Genomic DNA, 7,406 nt, shown 5'->3' with positions numbered 1-7,406 from the left:
ATTTCCATTGAACAATATACACTCTCTCCTGGGAGTGAGTAAGTGACCCTGATAGAATGATTTTTCAATGCTTTTTGCTGAAAAGGAAACAGGGTGCTATTTGCCACATGCATTTTTTTCGAATCTGTGTTTTCAAAACTGCAAGTATTTTCCAGTGTGCAGAGAAACCCCAGGTATCAAGTACTGTACATGTCAATGTGTCACTTGTTTTAAAATCAAACAGTGCTTTGTGTTCAGTATAAATTTGTTCAAGTAATATTCGCCTGTTTATTAGAAAAAGGAAACTGCATGTTATGTTGAAGATTTGTTTGGTGCCCCATAGAAGGTGGCGTGTGTTACTAGTAAAGAGCTATTGAATACATTTATAAATATATATATATATATATATTCTGCCTATACCCCTGCCTGGTTCTAATTGTTAGCACAGGGGGAGGGATCTACGTGGTTCTATATGAGTCATAGATAGGGCATGTTGGATACCAACCATTGGTGTGTTGTGGTCTCGCTTAATTCGGGGGGACGCCCTATGTTGAGCGTAGTCTCCCAATATATCGTTACAAATACCAACAATGCTTTAACTTGTTTTGGCAACTGTAGCATTACTACTAATACTACTACCAATAAATGCAGTAAAGACGTCATGGCAATGAAGCCATGTGAAACAGAAAGAACTGTAGTCTCATTAAACAAGGAATTAGGGACTAGAAGTAGGAAACGCTGTGCTGCAGTGCAGGCTCAGGGAAGTTAGTGGGAAAGTGAAGATCAATGAGGCAAGAATCTGTAAAACAGAACAATGACCAATGATGGTCTGTAGTAAACAAAGAAAACTGTAGAGTTCAATGTGTGTGACTACTAAAGGCCAACACATGCTATTTACAGGTGGTCTGCTTCCTCCCTTCATCTTTGCCCTGAAAAGGAGACGTTAAAAATTGAAGCAAAGTGGTGCACCTAGTGATATTGTTTCCTTTATACAATGATTTGTGCACTTATTTTCTTTATGATTTTCTGAAGGGCTCGTGCTATAGGCAATGGCGTCCTTCTTTTTTACTGCTAGTATCATCCAACAATGCCATTAACACTTTTAAATGTGCATGTTTTTTACATTCTGACATGAGAAGAAGAGCTACACTTGGTTCATTATTCTATGATACTGATTGATTGTTATATGATAATTATGAAGTGTCTTGTGATGAATCTTGGTGCCTTTCTTCGTAACAATGTGATTTTATGGTGATGTACTATTTCTATATGTTTTATGCTCTATCTATCTATCTATCTATCTATCTATCTATCTATCTATCTATCTATCTATCTATCTATCTATCTATCTATCTATCTATCTATCTATCTGTATATATATTCAGTAAAAAACTATGTTAAAGAGACGTTATTGTTATACTCTGGTTTCTCTTCAAACCAAATAAATCTTTCGCCTTTTACTAAAGATTTCCGTGGAGAGGAACATTAAAGAGTTTCACTAAATTTTTTGAAGCCTTGCCATTTGCAGGGTTAGCTATGATGGTTAAAAAAAAATAAAAAATAAAAAAAATTTAAAAAAGACGTTATTGTTAAGTTGCGCTACTATAAACCTATAGAATTCAGTGAAAAAAAACATTGTTGTTACAGGGACGTTATGGTTCCCAGTAAAACCGCAAAACACCTGAAATTCGCCACTTATGGTAAGCTAAGCAACCATAACTCGTGCCACCACTGTGCACTGCTAAGACTAACACCCAGGACATCAAAGATGACATCACAAACAACATTGATTATATCACTGATGACATCGCATGTCTAGCCCCTTCTTTTTTGTTCACTGTCATATCTAGGCCAGGTGGTTTTATTTACTGACAGTCAAAAACTTAACTTTCAAAAGGTATTACATTTATAGATACTATTATTCTCACATGTTCTTACACTACTTTCCTTAGAATTTAATCGCATCTTATGATGTACATATATAGGGGAAGAAGCAGGCCTGAAACACAGCTATATTTTTTGTTTGTGAATACAATCATGTAGATTATACACAGTTGCTAATGATACTGCCTCTTGTTTGCTTACTTTACTCTCCTCTACTCTCGCGTTTGTGGAACCTACTAATGGAGTACACGCATCTCGATTCTGGACTGCCCATGCGCTTGAGACAAAGGTAAGTACACACACAAGTTGTATTTGCATTTCATTGCAATATGACACAAACAACAACCGAGTACAATATAAGCCATCATTAACGGTCAGTGAATGATAAGTTGACTCGTTGGTCTATAAAATCGTCAAAAGTAAAACGTACATAATATTTGGTATTTCCATTCTCTCAGCATAACGCAGCCACTCCGTTCAGGTCAACAAATATTCATGAAATGAAATAACATGTTCCTTTGTCCAGTTTTGGAATGGTGAACCTTATCATATTTGACAGTGTTACATCCCTCCCTTCTTGCATTCCTTTTGCAATCCTCTCTTTGTTTCAAGGTCAAAAAACAATTGAACCTTGTACTGTGTATGATGCTTGGGTTTGCTCAGCTCGGAAGTGAAAATTCAACGGCAGTGACCTTCACTCAAAATGGGAGCCAATAGCCCTTCAGACCATACTGGAATTAGAAATATATTGTAAAAAGACATCAGTTGTTTGGTACCATTCACCAATCCGGGCGCCACTTCTACGCATTTACTTTGTTCCTCTGGAGAACTTTGCAATCTCCAAGCTACTCCCACAGCCAGGCCACACCACACCACCTGTCAGCTCAGCCCACCTCCTTTTCACACGGCAAATCAAGTAAACATTCTTTGCAAGGAGCAAGTCTCCAGCCCTGATAAAATGTACTCGTACAAAAATTTCCGACCAAGACCTGCTGCAACCCCCTCCGGCCAGGCCGCGGTCCCCTGACCCCATGACCGCAGTTATATATTAGAGGCCTATAATTTCCACACGTGAGTTTGTAGTATCCCACTTTGGGTCACTAGGGAGGTAAACGGTGTGGTGGTCTTTCCACCTTACAAATACAGACACATAGTAAATACGTAATAGTAATTCCTTTACATTATAATGCAGATGGTACCAAAAACAACGGCAAGCTAAGTGGATTCACTCATGGTAAAGCATCACTTGGTAAGGAAACCTTCACAACAATAGGTATAATCCACCACACAGGAGCCATAACCAATGCAAGTCACTACACTGCACATATAAAAAAGAATTGTGGATGGATCAAATTTAATGATACTAACATTATTGTAAAACAGACATTGACATTACCAACAAATCTTCTAAACGCTTACTTAATATTCTTAAAACCAAAATTTACTAACTAATTTGTGTATGAACTTACATAAAACTTGAACTTCAAAACTATGACCAGTTAGAAAACGTCAACAGGTACCTAACTGACCCAAGATTCTGCAACATGCAAACAAATAAAAGAATACCATTAAAATGAAACAAGAAATGAACAGTTACAATACACCAACAGGTATCTAACTGCCCCAAAAATCTGCAACAAGCCAACAGATAGATGAATGCCACTAAAATGGGAAAAGAAATAAACAAATAAAATACACCACGCCTGGAATCCCTTAATAACTTAAGGTGAGACCCAAAGTTACTTAAATGTGCAAAAAACAAGGGGGATCCTGGGAGTCTCTCTGCCAGACATTAGTCCTGGGTGTGAGAGCCTTACCCAGATTCTTTAGCTCACTATCTTTCACAGAGGAGAAATATCCCAATCATATCAGTCTTTGCCCTGCCCAGGGGCAGTCCAGCACTGAAAAGCTAGGCAATTGTACTCTGAACAAGAGTACCAACAGCAAGCCCAGACATGTATTTTGGTCTGGTTGGACCTCATCAGTAGGTTTGAGCTGTGTCTGCCTAAGAATAGTGACCAAGGAGTCCACGTCTGGATTCCCCTAGTAACTTAGGGTGACATCAAAGGTTACTTAAATATGCAAAAAAAGGGTATCCTGGGATTGCTATTGGTACTCTTCTTTGGAGTAGAATTGCCTGGCAATTCGGTGCTGGACTGCGCCAGGGCAGGACAAAGACTGATATGTTTGGGATATTTCTTCTCTATGGAAGATAGTGAGATGAAGGCTCTGAGTAAGTCTCTCGTAACCAGGACTAATGTCTAGCTGAAGGACTCCCATGACCCTTCTTGGTAATTTGCATGAAAAAACTGCATGCAACCACAAAAAGTCAAACAGTAAGTATATAACGATTGGACTCATAAACACGACAGCATAACACACCCATTCAAGCAAACACCTCACCATACACCACAATCCAAAATGTTTGCTTCCATGGGTATCTTATGCTGCAGCACTTGTTGCCAAACACTACAATATTGACTGCATGGCCTGGCCAAAACTCTTCATAAAGCCTCACCAAAACAAACAGTAATTATATAATAATTAAACTCACCCCCACCACAACATAACACAGCCATGCAAAGGAACACCTCACCAATAAATACAACCCAAAATGCCTAGAGTCTTCAATACCAACATTCTGAACAGAATCCAAAAAAGTTAGACACATCATCTCACTGTCCTATAAATACTATTACACTACTACCAATCAGTACACACATTTTTAAAAACATATCCCCTAAACAACCCACAACCCACAGTCAGAATATTTGGTAAGATGGGTGTGTTATGCTGCAGTGGTTGTTGCCCGGGCCTAGAGTCTTGGGTGCATGGCAAAAGGCCTATGGCACTTCGGACATGCACCCAAGACTCTAGGCCCTGACCACAACCACTGCAGCATAACACACCCATAGAAACAAACACCTACCAAATAACCACAACCCAAAAACATAATACAGTCACCTCAAAACCTACCCACTTCAAGTAACATTCTAAAAAATAATTACAACCAACGTAGAAACTCATACATACCCTCTTCACCCAATGCTCTTCTAACGACCCAAAACCAACATCATACTAAACTAAAATAGCCAGTCGTGCGCCCAGTGTTTATTTTGTCTGCGGACACCTCAAACACATCACAGCCTTCTCCCACCTAAACAAATACAGCATTTGACCCATCTCTTACTCCCCCACCCTCTCCAAGCACTCATACACACAACACACTCCCCAAAATTGTATTTATGCTCACTTCCAGCGCATGTCCGTGCATCCAATATGGCGGGCGCATCGAAACAATTTGACGCACCTCACGCCTCATCCCAGCCAACCAGAGAGCATGTCGCGTGTCCGAGGATATGACGTAAGCCGATTATCCAATCGGTGTCCTGTCCACGGAGCGAACAGAGAAGTGTGTCCATGGAGCGGACATAGATATCACACATTTCTTTAGACCTACTCTTTGGTCATTTAAATAAAAACTACTGGATGGATTTTCACCAAATTTACAAAAGCACGCTTTCAGGACCAAGCTGCTACTCCGACTGCAAATTTGGTGAAAATCTGTCCAGCGTTTTGGGCTGTAGGCGCAACAGAAATGTTTCCTCTATTCAGTCTATGGGAAAAAAAGAAATTTTGGAACCCCCCTATAACTTTGCCCTCCCTTGACCAAACCTCACCAAACTTTGCAATATGGGCCATATACAAAGTTTGATGAGGATTCGTCCAGGGGGAGCGAAGTTATAAGCCACCCAAAAAAGTGCTCTTGCTATAAATTGAGCAACTTAACCATAACTACACAACCGCTACTGCGAGCTGTGTAATGTATATTGCAGGGCCTGCAGTAGCAGCACTGTAGTTATGGTTAAGTTGCTCATCTCATATAAAGGGCACTTTTTGGGCGGCTAATAACTTTGCATCCAAAGGCACCCCCCCGGACAAATCCTCACCAAACTTTGTTAAAAAAAGTATATGGTCCCCTCAGAATGAGTTTGAAAAAAATGTTGCTTGCACCTACAGCTCAAATAGCTGAACATATATTTACCAAATGTGCGCTAGGAGTGGCAGCATGGTCCAAAAAGTAATCTGTCCAGCAGTTTTTTAAAAAATTGCCAAAAAGTAGGTACAACAAAAATTAGTGATGTCTGGGTCAGGTCTGCTGATTAATTTCTTGATTCGGCATCTGCAAATGCCCCTGGACCAATCAGAGTCCGGAGTGACATCTGCAGACATCATACGCACCCGCTGATCGGATGTTTAAAAATGTGAGCTGTGTCAAATTTTTGGGAACGTCACCATGTTGGATCCGCGGACAGCTGCCTCTGTCCGAGGATAGCACGGTGAGAAAAAGTGTGGAAAACAGATTTGGGGTTATTTGGTGGCTGAAAGGGGGCCTGGAAAGGGTGGGGGAGTGGAATAAAGTTGATATGGAGCTGTTTGTATGGGTCAATAAAAGATTTACACGTAGGATGAGTTCACAAACATCGCTGCCAACCACGGACGGCGCAGTGAGATACAAGTCTGGAAAAACGATTTTGGGTTATTTGGTGGCCAAAAGAGGACCTGGAAAAGGTGTGTGAAAAACCAGAGGGTGTTTCACAACCTAGTCCCTGGTAATCCCATACTCAGGTGGCATGGGGAAGGCCAGCGCTTTTGGATCACGACCGTGGGGGTGGACAAGCAAGGGAGGATCACCTGGGTAGGGGGTCCTTTGGGAGTGGGAGAGAAGCACCTAATGGTAAAAAATAATAACCCCCTTTTTCCACAACCCATCTAAGCCCTATCCCTGCTTAATTTATGGGAAACTACAGCTCCCATAATTCCTCCCCACTTTGCATTGACAACATTACTGAGCCGAGGAAGACGAGGAATGAGATCAGAAAGAATATGTTATGTTAATGTTTTATGTAACAAAGGAAGAGCGCAACCAGCACCAAACAAGGCACCCTGGTGCTATCACTGAAAACACAGGTATTACAGAAACCAGGAAACTAGAAGAGTAGAGTTTTCAACTCTTTCCTGAAATGAATATAGATCGGACAGGCCTGAATGTCAACTGGAAGTGCATTCCACAACATAGCCGATCTCACCGAGAAAGAGCAGCCTCCAATTCTTGCACGGCAAACTCTAGGAACAGCCAGAAGGGAGCAGTCCGCAGAGCGCAGTGCGTGGGCAGGAACATAGGGGTGAAAATTTGACTGCAAATACTCTGGACCAACAGCATAAAAGCCCTATGCACTAGACAGAGGGATTTAAAAGACACGTTTATACACTGGGAGCCAACGAAGGAACCTGAGAACAGGTGAAATATGCTCCCGATACGGAGTACCAGTTGCATGGCGAGCAGCAGCGTTTTGAAGCACCTGCAAGTGATGTACTAAATAATCTGGTTGTGCAAGATAAAAGTAGTTGCAGTAGTCAATTCTGCTGAGAACTAGGGCAGAAACCACTGCAGCATGCAGATGAAGTGAAATAAAAGGCACAACCTTCCTGATTATTTTCAGTTGAAAATGGGCAGCTTGACAGACCAACCCAATCTGAGA

The 7,406-nt window shown here is 41.1% G+C and overlaps 1 non-coding gene across 1 annotated transcript; it reads left to right on the top strand.

The window, feature by feature from the left end:
* Nucleotides 1-1,395: 1,395 nt before the first annotated feature.
* LOC138490555 (U5 spliceosomal RNA) lies at nucleotides 1,396-1,511 on the top strand. The gene has a single exon (XR_011275502.1). It is a non-coding gene; the product is annotated as a U5 spliceosomal RNA (small nuclear RNA).
* The last annotated feature ends 5,895 nt before the right edge of the window (nucleotides 1,512-7,406 follow it).

Source organism: Ambystoma mexicanum, chromosome 9, assembly GCF_040938575.1.
Source record: "Ambystoma mexicanum isolate Mex_15411 chromosome 9, UKY_AmexF1_1, whole genome shotgun sequence".
Taxonomy (NCBI): Eukaryota; Metazoa; Chordata; class Amphibia; order Caudata; family Ambystomatidae; genus Ambystoma; species Ambystoma mexicanum.
The sequence above is the reverse complement of the archived record's forward strand: the minus strand, read 5'-3'. Positions and strand labels throughout refer to the sequence as shown.